The sequence below is a fragment of the Dipodomys merriami genome, unplaced genomic scaffold (genome assembly GCF_024711535.1).
Source record: "Dipodomys merriami isolate MVZ:Mamm:240054 unplaced genomic scaffold, mDipMer1.0.p SCAF_773, whole genome shotgun sequence".
Classification (NCBI taxonomy): domain Eukaryota; kingdom Metazoa; phylum Chordata; class Mammalia; order Rodentia; family Heteromyidae; genus Dipodomys; species Dipodomys merriami.
Genome location: NW_027206372.1, coordinates 164857 through 189453, shown reverse-complemented (window position 1 = coordinate 189453; position 24597 = coordinate 164857). Strand labels below are relative to the sequence as shown.

Here is a 24597-nt window from a genome sequence, read left to right as displayed (position 1 = left end):
CTTTAATCTCTTTTTTTGCCAGTCCTGGGGCTGTTATAATTTTATTTCTAGACAATTTTTGTGCATATGTGCATAATAGCGTTAAAATTGCTTTCCCCCTTTTTTATCCTTTTTTATTTTTCTTGGTCATGGGGCTTGAACTCCAGGCCTGGGTGCTGTCCCTAAGCTCTTTAGATCAAGGCTAGTACTGTACTACTTGAGCCACAGTGACGCTTCTGGTTTTCTGGTGGTTAATTGGAGGTAAGAGTGTCACAGATTTCCTGCTAGGGCTAGATTTGAACTACCATCCTCAGATCTCAGTTCCTGAGTATCTGGGATTACAGGCATGAGTCACTGGCTCCCAGCTAAAATGTTATTTATTTTAAGTTCTGTGATTTAGATGAGGGACTAGCATGCGTGTGTAGAAAGTTAACTTTCAAGTCATCTTTCTGAATAGTTTCAGAGGTTGATATTCATAATATTTATTGCAGTGTTTAAGAACAGAAGCTCCCAAAGTAACAGAATGATCCTTCATTTTCTCCTTCCCATAGGTATTTTTAGAAGAAAATGAGTGAGATCTAAGTCTAAGACAATATGTACTTGAAATTATAAAAAAATTATTTTGATGACACATAAAGAGCCAGATTATGAAACTGCCTTTCATTTTCTAAAGAAAGGAACGTCAGACAAGTATATTTATTTGCAGGCTTTTTCATCTGAACAACAAAGAAAAAAAACAATATCATAAAAAAGCTGAAGGGGCTGGGAAGGTGGTTCAGTGGTAGAGCGCTTGCCTTGCATGCATGAGGCCATCGGTTTGATTCCTCAGCACAACATAAGCAGGAAAAAAAGCCGGAATTGGTACTGTGGCTCAAGTGGTAGAGTGCTAGCCTTGAGCTGAAGAGCTGAGGGACAGCGACCATGCCCAGAGATCAGACTCAACGACTGGACCCAAAAAAATAAATAAATAAAATAAATAAATTAAATTAAAACGCTGAAGAAGATCAACATCCATGTAAGTGTGATATAGCATTGGATACTTTAAGACATTAATTTATTAAGGTACAATAATTATTTGCAAATGGTATCAGTTCGTTAAATTTATTCATTGTAATTTATTCATTTTATTTTATTTACATGTCACTTAGTATATAAATATATATATATAAATATATATATAAATATATATATATAAATATATATATATATATATATATATATATATATATATATATATATATATATATATATATACCAAAAATTTAGGAAGTATCAATCTCAACAGTGGATCATGTTGAATCATGCCATTCATCTCAGCACCACAAGAGGCTAAGTTGCTGCTCAGTACCTGTGTCATATAGATCCCTGGTTCACTTGGAGGCAGTCACCTCTCCTGATCCAGAAACTGGGCTGGGATTTAGCCAAGAGGAGGAAGGACTCTGCCTCATCTTCCCTGGGTGGACCTCACAGAATGCAATGTATTTGCTTGCTTTCCTCTTCCAAAAGGCTTGAAATGCCATGCTGCTAAGTGTTCACAATTTGATTCCAGTGACCTGTGGTAGAGGTGTGAGGAAATATTAAATTAAATTTCACATTTGCCAATTGAGCTGTTCTTCCCAGCCTGTGAGTTCAACTCAGCAAGTGTTCATTATTTGAGAGTTGAGAATACTGAGGTAGAGGAGAGTGGGAGGTTGATTGAAAGAGAGGAGAGATAGAGAGAGGGAGGGAGGGAAGGAGAAAGAAAAGAAAGGAAGGAAGGAAGAAAGGAAGGAAGGAAGGAAGGAAGGAAGAAAGAAAGAAAGAAAGAAAGAAAGAAAGAAAGAAAGAAAGAAAGAAAGAAAGAAAGAAAGAAAGTGATAGAGAATGGAGTCAGAAGTCACATGCCAGAGGAACTACCTGTATTTGGTATTAGGTCTGCCCCAGCGTGCAGACCCTATGCAGACACCCCCCCCCCATTTCTTGGCTGTTTCCACCCTTTATGTGTTAACTAGGTATCTGACACACCTGGAGATAGCCACCTCCCCCTCCTGCTAAGTCACAACCTGGTCAGCCTCTGGTAACACTTCTCATCCAATCCTTGGCCTAGATATGTCCTGACACTAGGTTAGGTTGCTCCACCTTTTTTTACATGCCGCTCTGCCATGTATGGCATGGGCAGCAGTTAGGTAAATAAACTACTTTACCTGACTGAATACCATGTGGTGTTCATTTCGATGGCTACCTAATGAAACTTACCTAATTAATATACCTTACACTTCAGTGTTTCTTTTTTCTTTAATTTTAATTTTAATTTTTTGTAAACATATTCTACAGAGGGGTTACAATTACGTGGGCAAGATAATGAGTACATCTCTTATCAAGCATTGCTGCCTCCTCCTTTGTTGAACCTTCACATCGCTTCCCAGCCTCTGCACGCCCCCCCACCCAAACCCTCCCCCCACACACCAAAGTTATAAAGTTCGTTTTTGACATGACAACTTGTACTTCTCATAGTTGCATCGGGTCCACCTGTATCCTTAACCAACATGTTTGTCCCCATCTCCTCCACAAATTATACCGACATCAAACATAGTGAAATCAGGGGTTGTATTGTGGGGGAGGGACATACAAAGCTACAAAGAAATAATTTGTAAATGAGTTAGAATCAAATGCATGAAAGAAAAAAAACATTTAAATACTTATCTAAGGGTTCATTTTCCTAACATTACATTATCTGACCTTTCCTGCTTGACTCATACATATACTAGATATTGCAAATTATGGAAACCATGGGACGTTTGTTTCTTTGGGCTTGGCTTACTTCACTTAATATAATTTTTTCCAAGTTTTTCCATTTCCTAACAAATGGGGAAATGTCATTCTTTCTGATGGAGGCATAGAATTCCATTGTGTATATATACCACATTTTCTTGATCAATTCATCTACTAAGGGGCATCTGGGTTGCTTCCATATCTTAGCTATGGTAAATAATGCTGCAATAAACATAGTTGTGCTGGTAGCTTTAGTGTGGTCTTGTTTGTAAACATTTGGGTAAATGCCCAAAAGTGTGATTGCTGGGTCATAGGGGATATTTATGTGAAGTCTTTTGAGGAACCTCTATACTGCTTTCCAAAGTGGTTGAACAAGTTTATACTCCCTCCAACAGTGAAGTAAGGTTCCATTCTGTCCACATCCCCTCCAGCATCTGTTGTTGTTAGAGTTTTTGATTACAGCCATTCTAGCTAGGGTGAGGTGGTATCTCAATGCTATTTTGATTTGCATTTTTTATGGCTAGGGATGCTGAGCATTTCTTCATGTGTCTATTGGCCATCCTTCTTTCTTCTTCAGAGAAGTTTCTCTTCAAGTCATTAGCCTACTTATTTATTGGGCAGTTGTTTCTTTGAGGATTTGTTGTTGAGGGATTTAATTTTTTGAGTTCCAAGTATATTTTAAATATGAGACCCTTGTCCGTTGTATGGCTAGTGAAGATCTTATTCCAATCTGTGGGCTTTCTATTGATCTTACTAGCTATGACTTTTGCCATGCAAAAGCTCTGCAACTTCATGCAATCCCGTTTGTCTAACCTTTCTTTGATTTGTTGGGTTTCTGGGTCTAAATTAAGAAAATTTCGGCCTGAATCAAGGAGACCTAGGGTTTCTCCTATTCCATCCTGTAATGTTTTCAGAGTGTCTGCTTTGACTTCGAGGTCTTTAATCCATTTGGAGTTGATTCGGGTGCAGGGTGATATATAAGGATCTAGTTTTAGTTTTCTACAAGTAGTTAATCAATTTTGCCAGCACCATTTTCTGAAGAGGGTGTCTTTCTTCCATTCTATTATGTTAGCTCCCTTATCAAAGATTAGTTGGCTATATGCATGTAGGTTCATTTCTGGGTTTTCATTTATATTCCATTGGTCCTGAGGTCTGTTCTTGTGCCAGTACCAAGTGGTTTTGATTATTATGGCTTTATAGTAGAGTTTGAAATTTGGTATTGATATTCCTCCAGCAGTGTTCTTTCCATTGAGGAGCATTTTTGCTATTCGGGGTCTTTTATTGTTCCATGAGAATTTTTGGATTGCCTCTTCTATTTCTTTGAAGAATGAGGGTGGAATTTTGATAGGTATTGCATTGAATTTGTAGATAACCTTGGGAAGTCATGCCATTTTCGTGATGTTAATCTTTCCAATCCAGGAGCATGGGATGTTTTGCCATTTTCTAAGTTCTGTTTGGATTTCCTTTTTCAGATTTTAAAGTTTTCATCATAGAGGTCCTTCAATTCTTTGGTTAAGTTAATTCCTAGGTATTTTATTTTTTGAGGGGCTATTACAAATGGAGTTAGTTTCCTAATTTCAGCCACACTTTTCTCATTGTTTGCATAGAGAAAAGACATTGATTTTTGAGGGTTAATTCTATACCCTGCTACTTTGCCAAATTTTTGAATCAGTTTGAGAAATTTGGGAGTGCAGTCTATGGGATTCTTTAAATACAAGATCATGTCATCTGCAAATAGGGAGAGTTTTATTTCTTCTTTCCTTATTTGGAACCCCTTTATGTTTGCATCTTGTCTCATTGCTGTAGCAAGGCATTCTATTACTAGATTGAAGAGAAGTGGAGAGAGTGGACATCCTTGTCTTGTTCCTGAGTTAAGAGGAAATGGCTTTAGTTTTTCACCATTAAGTATAATGCTGGCTGTAGGTTTGTCATATACAGCCTTTATTGTATTGAGGAATGTCCCATGGATTCCTAATTTTTCCAAAACCTTCATCATAAAGGGGTGTTGGGTCTTGTCGAATGCTTTTTCTGCATCTATTGTGATAACCATGTGGTTCTTATCCTTGCTCCTGTTGATGTGATGTATAATATTAATCGATTTGCGTATATTGAACCGTCTTTGCATCTCTGAAATGAATCCTGTTTCATCGTGGTGTATGATTTTTTGTATGAATTGTTGAAGTCGATTGGCCAAAATTTTGTTGAAAAGTTTTGCATCAATGTTCATCAAAGAAATGGGTCCATACTTCTCTTACTTTGATGAGTCCCTGCCTGGTTTTGGGATGAGGGTTATGATGGCTTCATAGAGTGTGTTCGGTAGTGAACTTTCTCTTTCAATTTCATTGAAGAGTTGGAGGAGTATTGGTGTGAGCTCTGCTTTGAAGTCCTTGTAAAATTCCGCTTGAAAACCATCTGGTCCTGGACTTTTCTTAGCTGGGAGGTCTCTTATTTTCTGTTTCTATTTCAATGCTTGATATTGGCCTGTTAAGCTGGTTTAACTCATCTTGGTTTTGTTTTGTCATGTCAATATTTGCTAGGAAATGGTCCATTTCTGTCAAGTTGTCAAACTTATTAGCATAAAGTTTTGAGAAATATTCCCTTATAATGTTCAGAATCTTGGTTGTTTCCGTGGTGATGTTTCCATTCTCATCTCTGAGTTTATTAATTTGGGTGTATTCTCTTCTTTTTCTGATAAGATTTCTAAGGGTCTGTCAATTTTGTTAATATTTTCGAAAAACCAACTCTTTGTTTTGTTGATTCTTTCTATAGTTTTTTTTATTCTAATTCATTTAATTCTGATTTAATTTTAATTATTTCTTTCCATCTACTGGATTGGAGTTTAACTTGCTGCTCTTTTTCAAGGAGGTTTAGATGTGTCATTAAATTGTTGGTTTCAGATCTCTCCAATTTGTTGATGTAGGAGCTCAGAGCTATAAACTTGTCTCTGAGTACTGCCGTTGCTGTGTCTCAGAGTAGCTGGTAATTTGTGTGCTCATTTTTGTTGAATAGCATGAACATTTCAATTTCCTTTCTAATCTCTTCCATGACCCACTCGTGATTCAGCAGTGTGTTGTTCAGCCTCCATATGATACCGGACTTTCTTTGGTGGCTTTTGGTGTTGAGTTCAAAATTTATTCCCTTGTGGTCAGAGAGAATGCAAGGTATAACTTCAATGTTTCTGAATTTGGACAAGTTTGCTTTGTGGCCTAAAATGTTGTCTATTTTAGAAAATATTCCATGTACTGCTGAGAAGAACGTTTATTCTGATGCTGCTGTGTGAAATATTCGGGAAATGTCTGTTAAATCTAGTTGATCTATGCAGCTGTTTAGATCTGTGGTTTCTCTGTTGAGTTTTGGCCGAGTTGATGTATCTAGTGGGGAGAGTGGTGTGTTAAAATCTCCAACAATTAATGTCTTTGGATTTATGTGGGATTTGACACTTCAGTGTTTCCAGTTTTGAATCCATGGATATTTTTTCTGACACATGTGTGTTCAGTATCTACAAAACATATGTACTAACTTATCATGTAACAGTATAATTTTGCCTGGAATCTTTTTTTAAAATTTTTTTAATTGTGAAAATACCATACAGAGAAGTTACAATTACATGAGCAAGGTAATGAGTACATTTCTTATGAAGCATTGTTGCCTCCTCCTTTGTTTCCCCTTCCTATCCCTTCCCATCCCCCACCTCCCCCGCCAAATTTGTAAAGTTCATTTTTTGACATAAAATGTTGTACATCTCAGTGTTGCAATGGCTCCACCTGCATCCCTATTTAAACCATTTTTCCCTTCCCTTCCACAAAGTATACCAACATCTGAATCTTTAATAGCAGCCTAATTAACCTTAAAGTCTATTTTCCTTGCTTTGTTTCGTTTTTTGCCTAACATAAGCAAAGATTTGGTGGGACATTCTGAAAAGATCTCTGCCCTCATATTTACTAATCTCCCTGGGCTTCAACCCGTGAGGTACCAGCTCAGATGATGGAACTTTGAAATTCTGGAAAGCAGATGCACATCATAAGGCCCATGGCTTTGGGTTTTCTCAGATTATTTTTTAAATGTACTTGTTACTAAGGTGTGTACAGTGAGTTTACCATTCCACAATTCATGTCATGTGTATATTTTTCTTATAGACAATAGCAACCTTTCCTTAGCTTTCTCCCAGTTTCTTTTTTTGTTGTTGTTGATGTTTTTTTTTTTTTATTTGTGTACCTGACCTTCAGCTTGAAATCATGATTGTGTGCTGCCCCTGGGTTTTTTAATCAAGGCTACTCTACCTCTGGAGCCCCAGCTTCCTTTATGGCTTTTTGGTTGTTAATTGAAGAGAAGAGTCACAAATTTTCTCACTCCTGCTGTCTTTGAACTGTGATCATCAGCCTCCTGAGTAGCTAGGATTATAGGCCTGAGTCTTCAGTGTCCAGCTACTAAAGTGTTGGTTTTATGCTTCCCTGGTTGTGTTACAATTTTCCTCGACTCTTAGCACTAATACTACATATTGCCTGGCTAAAATCTGAATTGGTAGAACATACTTGTATTTTGATTAAAACAAGAATAGGAAACTATAGGCCATAGGGACATATAAGCTAAACAATTCCCTTGGAACATGGCATAAAAACGAGTAGGTTTATTGCCAGTTGACTGTGTCTTGTCTTTACTGTTAATTCTACATGGCCTGTGAATGATGTTAAACATATCCAAATGACCATTGGCAGAAATAATGTTTCTCATCCTGTTCTAAAATTAAAACAAAAACCAACCAAAAAAAAACTATATATGAGTCCAGCAATTTCCTCTAATTAAAGACCAGTCTGCCCCAGTTTATGAAAAAAAAATCCTTTAGTTAGGTGCTGTTGCTTTTTCTAACTGCAAATATAACGAAATCTGTTGTAGTCTATAGAATTGTATAACACACCTGTCATTTTAATTCACAAGAAATTCAGCCATTAAAAAGTTTATTTATTTTTTGAGTCAGTTGTGGGGTGAACTCAGGGCCTGGGCACTTTCCCTGTGCCTCTGTGCTCAAATTGAGCCACAGGCCACTTCTGGTTTTTGAGTTGCAAATTGGAGATAAGAGTCTTATGGGGACTGGCTTTGAACTGTGATACTCAGATCTAAGCCTCGTGAGTAGCTGGGATTATAGGCATGAGACACTGGCACCTGTCTTCAAATAGACATTTTTGAAATGATGAACTGCTTGGTGCCTCGGGCTCACATATATAATCCTTGCTATAGTTAGTGTTACAGGTATGAGAAACAAATACTAGGTGTGTGTTGTTCATGATAGTTTATATTGGCATCTTTTAATATAATTTGTTTCTTATACTACAATGCTCTTATTTTTATTTTCTCCTAGGTGAGGGTGATAGAAACCCTAGGTCTCCTTGGCTCAGGTGGAAATTTTCTGAATAGAGACCCGGAAACACAACAAATCAAAGAAAGGTTGGACAAATGGAATTGCATAAAGTTGCAGAGCTTCTGCAGGGCAAATGACATAGCTAGCAAGATCAATAGAAAGCCCACGGATTGGGAGAAGATATTTATTAGCCATACAACGGACAAGGGTCTCATATCTAAAATATACTTGGAACTCAAAAAATTAAACCCCCCAACAACAAATCCGCAAAGAAACAACTGCCCAATAAATAAGTGGGTGAAAGACTTAAAGAGAAACTTCTCTGAAGAAGAAAGAAGGATGGCCAATAGACACATGAAGAAATGTTCAACATCCCTAGCCATAAAAGAAATGCAAATCAAAACAACATTGAGATATCACTTCACTCCCGTTAGAACGGCAAAAATCAAGAACTCTAACAACAACAGATGCTGGAGGGGATGTGGACAGAATGGAACCTTACTTCATTCTTGGTTTGAATGTAAACTTGTTCAACCACTTTGGAAAGCAGTATGGAGGTTCCTCAAAAGACTTCACATGGAATTCCCTTATGACCCAGCAATCCCACTTTTGGGCATTTACCCAAATGTTTACAAACAAGACCACACTAAAGCTACCAGCACAACTATGTTTATTGCAGCATTATTTACCATAGCTAAGATATGGAACCAATCCAGATGCCCCTCAATAGATGAATGGATCAAGAAAATGTGGTATATATACACAATGGAATTCTATGCCTCCATCAGAAAGAATGATATTGCCCCATTTGTTAGGAAATGGAAAAACTTGGAAAAAATTATATTAAGTGAAGTAAGCCAGGCCCAAAGAAACATAGGTCCCATGGTTTCCCTTATTTGTAATATCTAGTATATGTATGAGTCAAGCGGAAAAGGTCAGATAATGTGATGTCAGGAAAATGAACCCTTAGATGTGTATTTTAATGTTTTTTTCTTTCATGCATGTGTTTCTAACGCATTTATAAGATTATCTCTTTGTTGCTTTGTATGTCCCTCCCCCACAGTATATCCCCTGCTTTCACTACATTTGATGTCAGTATAACTTGTGGAGGAGATGGGGAAAAACCAGTTGTTTAAGGATACAGGTGGACCTGTTGCAACAATGAGAAGTACAAGTTGTCATGTCCAAAACGAGCTTGACAACGTCGGTGCGGGGGGCGAGGTGGAAGTTGGGGAAGGAGAAGGATTGGGATTGGGGGGAGGGGGGAGGCTGGGAAGGGATGTGAAGAGTAAACAAAATAGGAGGCTGCAATGCTTGGTAAGAAATGTACGCATTATCCTGCCCATGTAATTGTAACTCCTCTGTACAGTATCTTCTCAAATAAAATTAAATTAAATTTTAAAAAAAGACCTATTTTAAGTGGGAAGAAGGTTCTCAGAAAAATTTTTTCAGTGTTTGTGTTGTGTAGTATTACCCAAGTGTACATAAGGTAACAGAAGGAGAAACAATAGGAATAGGAGAAGAGAAATTCTGTATTTAAGTAAAATGGTTCTATACACTATAGAAGACTCTGCAAATAAGACAATTTTGAAATAATAAAGCCATGGCCAGTATGCAGATCTATGGGAGTGACATAGAGAAAGCATTACTACTAAGTGGAACATGAAGGATGAGACCACTCTCTTTCTTCTAATAGCTCTAAATCATTATAGCTAATCATTCAAATTTGTAAAAAGTAGAATGGAAGAATAATTCTGGTTCCAAGCAATTCATATATAAGACCATGGACTTAACTGGAAAAAAGGCCATGTCGAGTGCACAGGAATTATACTAGCAATGAACTAGTGGCTAAGATCACATTTCTTTTTTTTTTTTCTTTTCTTTCTTTTTTTTTTTTTTTTTGATGGTAGTGGGGCCTGAAATCTAGGCCTGGGCCCTGTCCCTCTATTGTTCAGCTCAAAACTTTTTCTCTACCTTTGAGCCCCACACCACTTCCAGGTTTCTGTTGGTTAATTAGAGATAAATGCCTCAGAAACTTTTCTACTTATACTGGATTTGAACTGCAATCCTCAGATCTCAGCCTCCTAATTAGCTAGGATTACCAGTGTGAACCACTTGAAACCTGCTTAGGATCACATTTCTAACAGTGTATACTCAGCATAAGTAATGTGTATAGTCATCCGTCTTTATATGAACTCGAGATACAAATCTGTGAAACAGATTAGATTTTACACTCACAAAAATGGTTGTAGTTCAAAAGTTGATACCCATGGAGAAATAAAACTTAAGAATGTAAAGGAGTCTGGGAAGTTCAGTTTGCATCCAGCTTGGGCAAAACAGTCTTTGAGACACTATAATTAACCGGCCAAAAGATGCATTAGAAGAATGTCTCAAGTGAATAGCATGAACATTTCAATTTCCTTTCTAATCTCTTCCATGACCCACTCGTGATTCAGCAGTGTGTTGTTCAGCCTCCATATGATACCGGACTTTCTTTGGTGGCTTTTGGTGTTGAGTTCAAAATTTATTCCCTTGTGGTCAGAGAGAATGCAAGGTATAACTTCAATGTTTCTGAATTTGGACAAGTTTGCTTTGTGGCCTAAAATGTTGTCTATTTTAGAAAATATTCCATGTACTGCTGAGAAGAACGTTTATTCTGATGCTGCTGTGTGAAATATTCGGGAAATGTCTGTTAAATCTAGTTGATCTATGCAGCTGTTTAGATCTGTGGTTTCTCTGTTGAGTTTTGGCCGAGTTGATGTATCTAGTGGGGAGAGTGGTGTGTTAAAATCTCCAACAATTAATGTCTTTGGATTTATGTGGGATTTGACACTTCAGTGTTTCCAGTTTTGAATCCATGGATATTTTTTCTGACACATGTGTGTTCAGTATCTACAAAACATATGTACTAACTTATCATGTAACAGTATAATTTTGCCTGGAATCTTTTTTTAAAATTTTTTTAATTGTGAAAATACCATACAGAGAAGTTACAATTACATGAGCAAGGTAATGAGTACATTTCTTATGAAGCATTGTTGCCTCCTCCTTTGTTTCCCCTTCCTATCCCTTCCCATCCCCCACCTCCCCCGCCAAATTTGTAAAGTTCATTTTTTGACATAAAATGTTGTACATCTCAGTGTTGCAATGGCTCCACCTGCATCCCTATTTAAACCATTTTTCCCTTCCCTTCCACAAAGTATACCAACATCTGAATCTTTAATAGCAGCCTAATTAACCTTAAAGTCTATTTTCCTTGCTTTGTTTCGTTTTTTGCCTAACATAAGCAAAGATTTGGTGGGACATTCTGAAAAGATCTCTGCCCTCATATTTACTAATCTCCCTGGGCTTCAACCCGTGAGGTACCAGCTCAGATGATGGAACTTTGAAATTCTGGAAAGCAGATGCACATCATAAGGCCCATGGCTTTGGGTTTTCTCAGATTATTTTTTAAATGTACTTGTTACTAAGGTGTGTACAGTGAGTTTACCATTCCACAATTCATGTCATGTGTATATTTTTCTTATAGACAATAGCAACCTTTCCTTAGCTTTCTCCCAGTTTCTTTTTTTGTTGTTGTTGATGTTTTTTTTTTTTTATTTGTGTACCTGACCTTCAGCTTGAAATCATGATTGTGTGCTGCCCCTGGGTTTTTTAATCAAGGCTACTCTACCTCTGGAGCCCCAGCTTCCTTTATGGCTTTTTGGTTGTTAATTGAAGAGAAGAGTCACAAATTTTCTCACTCCTGCTGTCTTTGAACTGTGATCATCAGCCTCCTGAGTAGCTAGGATTATAGGCCTGAGTCTTCAGTGTCCAGCTACTAAAGTGTTGGTTTTATGCTTCCCTGGTTGTGTTACAATTTTCCTCGACTCTTAGCACTAATACTACATATTGCCTGGCTAAAATCTGAATTGGTAGAACATACTTGTATTTTGATTAAAACAAGAATAGGAAACTATAGGCCATAGGGACATATAAGCTAAACAATTCCCTTGGAACATGGCATAAAAACGAGTAGGTTTATTGCCAGTTGACTGTGTCTTGTCTTTACTGTTAATTCTACATGGCCTGTGAATGATGTTAAACATATCCAAATGACCATTGGCAGAAATAATGTTTCTCATCCTGTTCTAAAATTAAAACAAAAACCAACCAAAAAAAAACTATATATGAGTCCAGCAATTTCCTCTAATTAAAGACCAGTCTGCCCCAGTTTATGAAAAAAAAATCCTTTAGTTAGGTGCTGTTGCTTTTTCTAACTGCAAATATAACGAAATCTGTTGTAGTCTATAGAATTGTATAACACACCTGTCATTTTAATTCACAAGAAATTCAGCCATTAAAAAGTTTATTTATTTTTTGAGTCAGTTGTGGGGTGAACTCAGGGCCTGGGCACTTTCCCTGTGCCTCTGTGCTCAAATTGAGCCACAGGCCACTTCTGGTTTTTGAGTTGCAAATTGGAGATAAGAGTCTTATGGGGACTGGCTTTGAACTGTGATACTCAGATCTAAGCCTCGTGAGTAGCTGGGATTATAGGCATGAGACACTGGCACCTGTCTTCAAATAGACATTTTTGAAATGATGAACTGCTTGGTGCCTCGGGCTCACATATATAATCCTTGCTATAGTTAGTGTTACAGGTATGAGAAACAAATACTAGGTGTGTGTTGTTCATGATAGTTTATATTGGCATCTTTTAATATAATTTGTTTCTTATACTACAATGCTCTTATTTTTATTTTCTCCTAGGTGAGGGTGATAGAAACCCTAGGTCTCCTTGGCTCAGGTGGAAATTTTCTGAATAGAGACCCGGAAACACAACAAATCAAAGAAAGGTTGGACAAATGGAATTGCATAAAGTTGCAGAGCTTCTGCAGGGCAAATGACATAGCTAGCAAGATCAATAGAAAGCCCACGGATTGGGAGAAGATATTTATTAGCCATACAACGGACAAGGGTCTCATATCTAAAATATACTTGGAACTCAAAAAATTAAACCCCCCAACAACAAATCCGCAAAGAAACAACTGCCCAATAAATAAGTGGGTGAAAGACTTAAAGAGAAACTTCTCTGAAGAAGAAAGAAGGATGGCCAATAGACACATGAAGAAATGTTCAACATCCCTAGCCATAAAAGAAATGCAAATCAAAACAACATTGAGATATCACTTCACTCCCGTTAGAACGGCAAAAATCAAGAACTCTAACAACAACAGATGCTGGAGGGGATGTGGACAGAATGGAACCTTACTTCATTCTTGGTTTGAATGTAAACTTGTTCAACCACTTTGGAAAGCAGTATGGAGGTTCCTCAAAAGACTTCACATGGAATTCCCTTATGACCCAGCAATCCCACTTTTGGGCATTTACCCAAATGTTTACAAACAAGACCACACTAAAGCTACCAGCACAACTATGTTTATTGCAGCATTATTTACCATAGCTAAGATATGGAACCAATCCAGATGCCCCTCAATAGATGAATGGATCAAGAAAATGTGGTATATATACACAATGGAATTCTATGCCTCCATCAGAAAGAATGATATTGCCCCATTTGTTAGGAAATGGAAAAACTTGGAAAAAATTATATTAAGTGAAGTAAGCCAGGCCCAAAGAAACATAGGTCCCATGGTTTCCCTTATTTGTAATATCTAGTATATGTATGAGTCAAGCGGAAAAGGTCAGATAATGTGATGTCAGGAAAATGAACCCTTAGATGTGTATTTTAATGTTTTTTTCTTTCATGCATGTGTTTCTAACGCATTTATAAGATTATCTCTTTGTTGCTTTGTATGTCCCTCCCCCACAGTATATCCCCTGCTTTCACTACATTTGATGTCAGTATAACTTGTGGAGGAGATGGGGAAAAACCAGTTGTTTAAGGATACAGGTGGACCTGTTGCAACAATGAGAAGTACAAGTTGTCATGTCCAAAACGAGCTTGACAACGTCGGTGCGGGGGGCGAGGTGGAAGTTGGGGAAGGAGAAGGATTGGGATTGGGGGGAGGGGGGAGGCTGGGAAGGGATGTGAAGAGTAAACAAAATAGGAGGCTGCAATGCTTGGTAAGAAATGTACGCATTATCCTGCCCATGTAATTGTAACTCCTCTGTACAGTATCTTCTCAAATAAAATTAAATTAAATTTTAAAAAAAGACCTATTTTAAGTGGGAAGAAGGTTCTCAGAAAAATTTTTTCAGTGTTTGTGTTGTGTAGTATTACCCAAGTGTACATAAGGTAACAGAAGGAGAAACAATAGGAATAGGAGAAGAGAAATTCTGTATTTAAGTAAAATGGTTCTATACACTATAGAAGACTCTGCAAATAAGACAATTTTGAAATAATAAAGCCATGGCCAGTATGCAGATCTATGGGAGTGACATAGAGAAAGCATTACTACTAAGTGGAACATGAAGGATGAGACCACTCTCTTTCTTCTAATAGCTCTAAATCATTATAGCTAATCATTCAAATTTGTAAAAAGTAGAATGGAAGAATAATTCTGGTTCCAAGCAATTCATATATAAGACCATGGACTTAACTGGAAAAAAGGCCATGTCGAGTGCACAGGAATTATACTAGCAATGAACTAGTGGCTAAGATCACATTTCTTTTTTTTTTTTCTTTTCTTTCTTTTTTTTTTTTTTTTGATGGTAGTGGGGCCTGAAATCTAGGCCTGGGCCCTGTCCCTCTATTGTTCAGCTCAAAACTTTTTCTCTACCTTTGAGCCCCACACCACTTCCAGGTTTCTGTTGGTTAATTAGAGATAAATGCCTCAGAAACTTTTCTACTTATACTGGATTTGAACTGCAATCCTCAGATCTCAGCCTCCTAATTAGCTAGGATTACCAGTGTGAACCACTTGAAACCTGCTTAGGATCACATTTCTAACAGTGTATACTCAGCATAAGTAATGTGTATAGTCATCCGTCTTTATATGAACTCGAGATACAAATCTGTGAAACAGATTAGATTTTACACTCACAAAAATGGTTGTAGTTCAAAAGTTGATACCCATGGAGAAATAAAACTTAAGAATGTAAAGGAGTCTGGGAAGTTCAGTTTGCATCCAGCTTGGGCAAAACAGTCTTTGAGACACTATAATTAACCGGCCAAAAGATGCATTAGAAGAATGTCTCAAGTGATGGAATACTAGTTATGAGCAAGAGTGCTGAAGAAGAGCTTGAGGTTTTTGCATACATATATACATACAAACACGCACATACACACAGAGGCACTTATATGTTCTAACACACATATGGAACAACTGTCAGATTATGTAGAAAAGTTAGAAAATATATCCTTAGTAAGAATAAAATCAAGTGATAATTTTTAATATTAGAAAGTCCTCAAGTGAAATTTCCCCAAAAAGCTTGAGAATATTACATAGGTGAGAACAAAGATAGTAAGAAAGTCAACTCATCATTAATAAAGGGATCAGATCCGGGGAGGAATGAATCAGAGACCCCTTCACAGCATCTGAAAAGGTTCATATCCTGTTTCAAATGTTAGAACATCTTTGAAAATAGTACATGAACAATCTGAGCCATCAGTCTAACGGAAAATATTATTGGAGAAATTCAGAATTGCTAGTCTGTATCTAGATTAAATAAAAAAAGAAAACTATTGTAGGACAATGTGATACAAGCCAGGAATTCTAGCACTCAGAATAAGACAGGTGATTAGAGAGTGGAATGACGTAGTGATACTTTCAGTGGACTAGGTAGTATAATTTGTCTCAATAAAACAAACAAAAGAGGAATAAAAAATAAGCCAGAAAGGAATACACAGTTGGAAATTTGGGCTAATTTTGTCAATATATTTTGAGAAGTCAAATTTCCTATTGAAACGCAACTCATATAATCCTCAGTTGTGTTTAAATGCCGCCTTCATTACAGAATATTACAGTTGTGTTTAAATGTCGCCTTCATTACAGAATATTACTAGATGCAAAAGAGCTCATGATTCCCAACCAAGAATTTGAAAAAGCAACCATCATTCTGTTAGATTCTAAAGAAATGTTGGATTACAAAAGCTTAAGCCTAGAGAAATAGGAAAGTTCGTTTAATGTAGGACTTTGTAGACCTGGCTAAATAAGAATTTAGATTTAAAATAAATATTTTTGTTTGTAATTTAATATTCTATAGGATCGTATAAAATTGTTTTTAAGTAGAGATTTAATTTACAAATTCACAAATTATTATGGCATTCTATTTGCCTAAAATATTATTTCAAGTAAGGTATAATTAGTAGTTAGTTAACAGTTAATTTCAACAGTTCATAAGTAACATGATAATGTGAATAATCTAGATAAAGTTGTCAACAAATTGATACTATTAATTTATAAATTTACCAAAAGAGCAACTTTTTGAGACTTTGGTGTAACATGGTATGAAGAGAGTAATTGCGTGACATCTTTTTTTTTTTTTTCTACCAATACATAACACAGGAAAAAATTTCCTTAATTATGTACCTCTGTATACAATGAGAAAAATGCTACGGTTAGGGTTTGTTTTTATTTTGTTTTTGTTATTCGGTTTGTCCTAGGGCTTAACTTCTAGGCCTGGGCACTGTTCCTGAGACTGTTTTTGCTCAAGGCTACTGCTCTACCACTTGAACCTCAGTGCCACTTGTGTCAGGCTTTTCGTGACCAGTTTATTGGAGGTAAGCATCTAAGGAACCGTCCTTCCTGGGTGGGATTTGAACCAGAATCTTCAGATCTTAATATTCAGACATTCAGATCTCCTGATTATCTATGATAGATAAAATATGTAATTATAAATAATATTTGCAAGTGTTCTGATCTCAAGGGTAACACTGGGTGGAAAATGATGCAGCAAAGTTTAGTGTAGTGTTTAGTGTACGAAGGGCATCACATTAGCAGTAGTGTAGTATTTTTCACAATACTTATATGCTAGTCATGTTGTGAATTTAAGGAATTTTAACGTGCACATTACAAGTTGGAAATTGTTGAGCTAGGATGACTTTATGGCATAAAATCTTGGGATTGATGGTTATCTAAATAATGGCTTACTTGATAAACAAATGTTTACTCTAGAGGAATTAATATAGATACTTCATCGTTTTAACTTCTACCAGACTGTGGTTATTTTTTCTGTTGAATTTAAATATGTAACGCCTCATTGAAAACTGCACTTATTACAGAATTAAATAAAATGCAAACAGGTACTGTTTTGAATGTCTCTAGTGTGGCATGTTCAGAATTTGAATATGAATAGCTAGTAATAATAGGAATGTTGAAGAACACATATATTCTGTCCTCCTAACAATTATTAAGTTTGAAAAGTTAAGTGTTTCCATAGAATTGAACTTTTTCTGTTTTAGTATGAGACAATACTAAAACAATTTTTTTCCAAAATAATGACAAGTATATTCTAAAAATATTGTATTGTTTGATAATATTCAAGTTGATGACCCTCTCATAAAGGGATAATTAAATCAAATTAGCAGCCAAAATGTTCATTTCTTTAAAAGGTAATACACTTAGAATAAAATTACTATACCAATACAGTGAAATTATATTTTATACAGCTCAATTTTAATTTAATTTTATTGTCAAGGTGATATATAGAAGGGGTTGCAGTAATTATAAGGTAGTGAATACATAATATGTGCTACTTTTTTTACCCCTCCCTCATTTTTCTCACACTTTTCCTTTACCCCAATACACCACATAAGTTGTAATGTAAATTTCCAACATGTTGTTTTGTGAGTATTGCTATTGCATTGGTTTGCCCTTTGTTCTTTGTCTTGCCATTTCATTGTTCCTCTTCCCTTGCTAAATCAAGATAAATGTATATACAATACACAGGATATTGAAATCAAATATAACAGGGATAAACCAAAGGGAAAACACAAAAGAAAAAAGGAATCACATAATACATTAAAAACAACAACCACAAACAGAAAATTTTGTTCCCATATCCAGGAGTCCATTTTGCTCATCATCATCTTATATGGTCATACATACATAGTTATTGAGCAATTCTGCTCAACTGCTAGCACTATCCTAGACATTTCCTACTTATTACAAATGAGGAAACAACGGAATCTATTTCTTTGTGTCTTGTTTATTTTACTTTGTAGGATTTTTCCAAGTCTTTCCATTTCCGTATGAATTTGAAGTATAGAATTCCATTGTTGGTGGGAATGTAAACTTGTTCAACCACTTTGGAAAGCAGTATGGAGGTTCCTCAAAAGACTTCACATAGATCTCCCCTATGATCCAGCAATCCCACTTTTGGGCATTTACCCAAATGTTTACAAACAAGACCACACTAAAGCTACCAGCACAACTATGTTTATTGCAGCATTATTTACCATAGCTAAGATATGGAACCAACCCAGATGCCCCTCAGTAGATGAATGGATCAAGAAAATGTGGTATATATACACAATGGAATTCTATGCCTCCATCAGAAAGAATGACATTTCCCCATTTGTTAGGAAATGGAAAGGCTTGGAAAAAATTATATTAAGTGAAGTAAGCCAGGCCCAAAGAAGCATAGGTCCCATGGTTTCCCTTATTTGCAATATCTAGTATAGGTATGAGTCAAGCGGAAAAGGTCAGATAATGTGATGTTAGGAAAATGAACCCTTAAATATGTATTTTAATGTTCTCGTTTCTTTCATGCATATGTTTCTAACGCATTTATAAGATTATTTCTTTGTTGCTTTGTATGTCCCTCCCCCACAGTGTAACCCCCGCTTTCACTATATTTGATGTCAGTATAACATGTGGAGGAGATGGGGCCAAACAAGTCGTTTAAGGATTCAGGTGGACCTGTTGCAACAATGAGAAGTACAAAATGTCATGTCAAAACCAGCTTTACAATGTCGGGGGGGGGGAGGGGGGTATAATTGGGTGGGGGGAGGGGGGAGGCTGGGAAGGGAAGTGAAGGGTAAACAAAGGAGGAGGCTGCAATGCTTGGTAAGAAATATATGCATTATCCTGCCCATGTAATTGTAGCCCCTCTGTACAGTATGTTCTGAAATAAAATAAAATAATATTAAAAAAAAAAGAATTCCACCGTGCATACATAAACCACATTTTGTCACTTAGTTCATCTACTGAGTCGCATATTGGTTTAAAACATGACGGCATGTAATTATCACTTAGGGTCATTCAAAAATGAGAGATGCCACTTCCCCAGACATTCTAAAAGCATGATTTCTAAGTAAGATAGGATTTTATGGTGGTAGGAGTTTTGAGAAATCTGGATGAGTCTCATGTATATCTTGCACTTAATTAGGCAGGAAGATATCCAATATCAGAAGATAAATATGGTAGTGTCAAAAATATGTCCCTTGAGAAAGATATAGGAGGCTGCCAGAAGTATAAAGTAGTTCAGATAATTTTGAAGAATTTAGAAATGCAAGCTTAAGTATGTCTCTTTAAATAACAATTATGTAAGTGGAAGGGCAAAAGAAGGGGACGAGAAGAAAACAACTGACAGCAGATCATTGTCCAAAGATAGAGTATAAAAAGACATAATCTATAACTTTCAAGTTAAAGAGAGACCAATAGAATACATCTCATTTAATTTAGGTACATGCAAAATAATTACTTGGCTTTTTCCTACTTTAATGCTCCAAAACAATGGAAGATTTGTAAGAAAAGTTATGTGATTGCCATTGCTTCAACCTGAACACCAACTGTGATAAGCCTTTTTTTTCTTACTTTGCAGTTGGAATTTATCCCTAGTTGATGATATTGTGTCTGATTAGAGTCAGAGTTAGCGGCTTGTACTTGTACATTTATCCCAGAATAGGTTAAAGCAGTCCCCCCCCCCAAGATATCCAAGTACATTGTCTGAATCTGTACTTTGAACACACCCTCACACCTGAGCACATTATTTGAAAATATACTTCAGCATTTCTTGGCACATTCTACTTTGTGCCCTTGTCTTCTTTGCACATTCCTTTTGAGTTCGTAGTTGCTCTATTTACATTTCATCTGTAAAAACTGCTAAGAAAATTGTTCAACTACCACTTCTTCTTTGCACATGCCCAGTCTATGTATGAAGGTACATTGTCCATGTTAAGCAATAGGGTAGTGCTCACTCTCTGCGGAGAAAAGTTCCACAATATGACCCTGTGTCCACATTAAAGTGTGTAGAATTTAAAGCATTTTAAGACAAACAGTGATATTAGAATTGAAAGGCACCTTATGGACATTTTCTTGGAGCTCATTAGTTTACCCAAGAGAAATATAAATCATCCACAAAATCTGGATTAATATTTTTAATGTTGCCACTGTGCATGCATCCATATTAAAAATCTGCACAAATAAAGAAACAAAAAAACTAAACCTTAACAGGTAGATTGACTATGTGCTTATAACAAATTATGGAATAGATTTTGGAATTATTGCAAATTCCTAACCAGTATGAATTAGTTTCTTCTCTCCCCACCACTACACACAAATATTTAAGAGTGGCAACAGAATTATTTCAAGTAATATACTGTAAATGTTACTGCAATATCATGTGTATCTCTAAAATTCCCTTGAAAGTAATAGATTATACATTCTATTGAAATATTAGTTATTGTATTCTAGGAAACTTTTGGAAGAATAGACTGTATATCTTTGAAATGAAAAAGGTCAAAAAATAGTAGCATAAAAGCTTTAGAGGAAGTCTGTCTTCAGCAATATATATATACATATATATATATATATATACATATAATATGTAGAAAGACATACATTTTAGAGAATATTTGTCATCAGAAATAAATACATATATTTGAATTTATGTGTGGAACGATGTACATTATAGTGAAACAAAAATCTTAAAACATAATTAAATTAAAAAAAATACATCAAACCAAGTGACTCACGCCTATAATTTGAGCGATTCTGGGTAATGAGATCTTAGAATTGTGTTTGAAACTAGCCCAGACAGGAAAGTACTTTTTAGGGGACTGGGAAGGTGGCTTAGTGGTAGAGCGCTTGCCTTGCATGCATGAGGCCATGGATTATATTCCTCAGCACGGCATAAGCAAAAAGAAAAAAGCTGGAAGTGGCGATGTGGCTCAAGTGATCGAGCTCTGGCCTTGAGCTGAAGAGCTGAGGGACAGCGCCCAGGCCAGAGTTCAGGCCCCACGACTGGACCCCTCCATCCCGCAAAAAAAAATACTTGTTCAATTCTTATCTCCATTTAACCACTAAAAACAGGAGTTACCTCTGTGCCTCACATTAATTTCAAAAAAGCACCTTTTAACTGCTGTGAACATTCCTTAGAAACATGAATACATTCCCCTGGAAAATGTTAAGTAAAACCTATAGAATATTTATGTTTATGTTAAAGACATGACTATTCAGTTTAAGGTATTTAGGTAATGATTAGGAATTAAGAATAATGATAATATATTGGGACTGGTCTTTTATTCTATTTTATTATAGTATTAAAATGATATTTGTAATGATTGTATAAAAATACTCTTGTTTGCTATTTGAGTTATAATAAGTAATAAACATTTTAAATTGATTTCCATAGGAAAAAATCATTTTCTTAATGGTATCAATTCTTTTTTTTCTTTTCTTTTTCTTTTTTTCCTTTTCCTCACTTTTTTAAAAAAATTTTATTTTTTATTGTGAACATACTGTACACACGGGTTCCAATTACATGGGCAAGATAAGTACATTTCTTATCAAGCACTGCAGCCTCCTCCTTTGTTTACCCTTCACATCCCTTCCCAGTGTATCAATACTTTTGTAATTTCAAAACAATTAAAAAAATTAGTCGAAGGCTGATTTGCTCTAAGACTATATTTGTTTTCTTGTTCTAGTTTTTATATGTTGGTCGAAATTAAAATTCCAAAAATTCAATGGATATTGGTATTCAGGAACATCTTTATATGTACTAATATTGGAGTTGCTTAAGTGAAATTGTTTTATTTCATTTGTTATTTTCACAAATAAGTCAAGATGATTATGTATTTTTATTCTTTTCATTGCTATTGGTTCTTACCTTGATAATAATTTTTTTCCTAGCAAAGTAGAGAATACAATTGGATTGAAGAAGTAACATATGACTTTCTTAGAATGCAGATGCATAGATTTGGGTCATTTGTCATTTGCTAAAAGTTTCTTCCAGAAAAGGTTATCAATTACTTATAAGTGATGCATAATTCCTAGATATTACAGTTATCATATACACTTTTTGATTGAGTTATCTCTGTATAAACTCAAAAAAAACGACCAAAAAACTCAAAAAACACAGAAATCACATCGTTGTTTTAAACGCTGTAGTTTACAAAGACTTTTTAGCCAACAATGAAAACATCTTTTTAGGTATTCTGCAATTTGTGTGAAGTATTTTTAACAATAGTTTTCCTTTTTGCTGACATGAAGTTCACATGCAATATATAATCTCCTTTTATTGTATACATTGTAGTGCTTTGGAAGTAAATTGTACAATAATAGGTTTTCCAAGCCTAATTTTCACAAACTTGCATTTCTTCAAATAGAAATGCCATAAATTTTAGAACAGACATTAAAATAGATATAAAATTCACTTACAGGAATTTGTCCAGCATACATCCTCTATAGTGTGTCTTTTCAAATTTGTTTTTGGGGATTATTTCCAGGTTCTAACACATATTATTCAAGTGTACTGTCAATGAGCTATATTCCCTGTCCAAACAAGTTTTTTACTTCTCTTTAATATATACATAGAAGTGTAATAAATATATCCTGTAAATTTTCTTTGACCTTTTGAAAACTTGCTTGATATAATGATTGTAGTATTGTACAAATTGATTTGCTATGTGGAGTATATCAATTTCTCCATAATTGCACTACTATATTTTGTGTAATCTTTTTATTTTATGGTCATACTAGTGAGTTTTCTTTTGATTTATTCTTAGATACTAAAGAGGAACTTATTTCATTTGCTCCTCCTATTGACTATCAATTTACATATGTTCTTTAAAGAAATACCCTATTCGGGAAAAATTTATATAGAATTAGAAGATATAAAAATACTTAAGATTCAGTAATATTGTAGCATTAACATTGTAGCATTAACAAATATGTTTCCTGTATCTCTTGGATACGTTTTCACTTCGGTTATAGTGTCCTTTGAATTATGAAAAGCTATCACTTGATATAATCCAGATTATTTTTGCTTTTCATTAGCCACTAATGCATTCCATGTCAAAATTTTAGAAACCTTTTACATTTATGCATTATAGGTTTTCACATCTCACATTTAGTTTGATAATCATTTTTTATATTAAATTTTTGTATAAGGATGGAAGTAGGCTCATATCTGTAACCCTGCCAGGCCGGGCAGGAACGTCCATGAGACTCATATCCTATAAACCTCTAGAAAACCAGATCTGGTGTTGTAACTCAAGCCGTAGGGCACTCACATTGAGCAGAAGAACACAGACAGCGCTTAAGCCCAGAGTTCAAGCCCCATGAATGTCAAAAAAACAAAACAAAACAAAAAAGGATTGAGGTAGTAGTCTAAGATCATTCTTTAAATCTCGAGAGACAATAGTGTCAATACACCCATTTAAGATTTTATTTTTTTTCATAAAGTCATAGGATAGTTTTCAAAATCTATTGATCATAAAACTAAGAATTTATTTTTGACAACTCTGTTACATTCTTCTATGTATCTGCTCTTATAGTAGAACTATTTAGTCTTCACTACTAAACATGGTAATACGATTCAAAGTTAGTATGAAGGCTGAAGCTACACAATTTTACAAGATTGTTCTGACTGACCTGTATTCCTTGAATTTACATACGAGTTTATTGAGCAGGTGGACCAATATTCTACAGAGATATCTAGATGTTTGATAGTCACTCATATTTTGTACCTTGTAAAAACACAAGACCCCAGATATTATACATAGAGAAATGTCTTTAGTGAATACTGGAAACAACTAAAATTAATTTAGGAATGAGTTAAGACTTAGATAATGCTGTAGCATCATCAAACTGAATGATAACAACTTGAGCTGTACAACAGAGGAGAGTGAGAGGGGAAATAATGATGGAACACATAGGAGCTATATGTCATTGCTATGGTGTTTCAAAAAACAGAAAGACTTCAGAGAAGAAAAGGAGAAAAGTAAAGTGTCCTGAGTCAAGTTTCTTTTTAATCCATCTAATAGTTTGGACCAAAAGTCAGTGAAAATGGGAAAAAAGAAAATAGAAAATAAAGCATTGTATATACCTGTTACAATGTAAGGAAATTTAATAGGAATATGATAATTAATTCGCAAAGAAATAAGAGAAAAATTAGCTAAACTCTAAAGGGAAAAAGAATGAAGAGAGAAAAGAAGCAAAGTAAAACATTTATCAATAACAAACACAAGACTTTGGAAGTGGAAAGGTAGTGGGAATATTCTATATAACAATAAAAATTGCTAGCGTGGATAGAATAAGGATCACATTTTATCATATATAATTTTGAAAAAACATACTAGGAATGAAATTTTCAATGTCATGATTTGCAACACTATTTGGATT

General features: G+C 35.4%; 1 long non-coding RNA gene across 1 annotated transcript in view; it reads right to left on the bottom strand.

Annotated features, from left to right (window-relative positions):
- Window positions 1-1288: 1288 nt before the first annotated feature.
- Window positions 1289-24597, bottom strand: part of LOC138818535 (uncharacterized) — a 58157-nt gene continuing 34848 nt past the window's right edge. Inside the window, exon 3 of the long non-coding RNA XR_011369182.1 lies at window positions 1289-1532. This is a non-coding gene — a long non-coding RNA (uncharacterized lncRNA). The remainder of the gene's footprint in view (window positions 1533-24597) is intronic.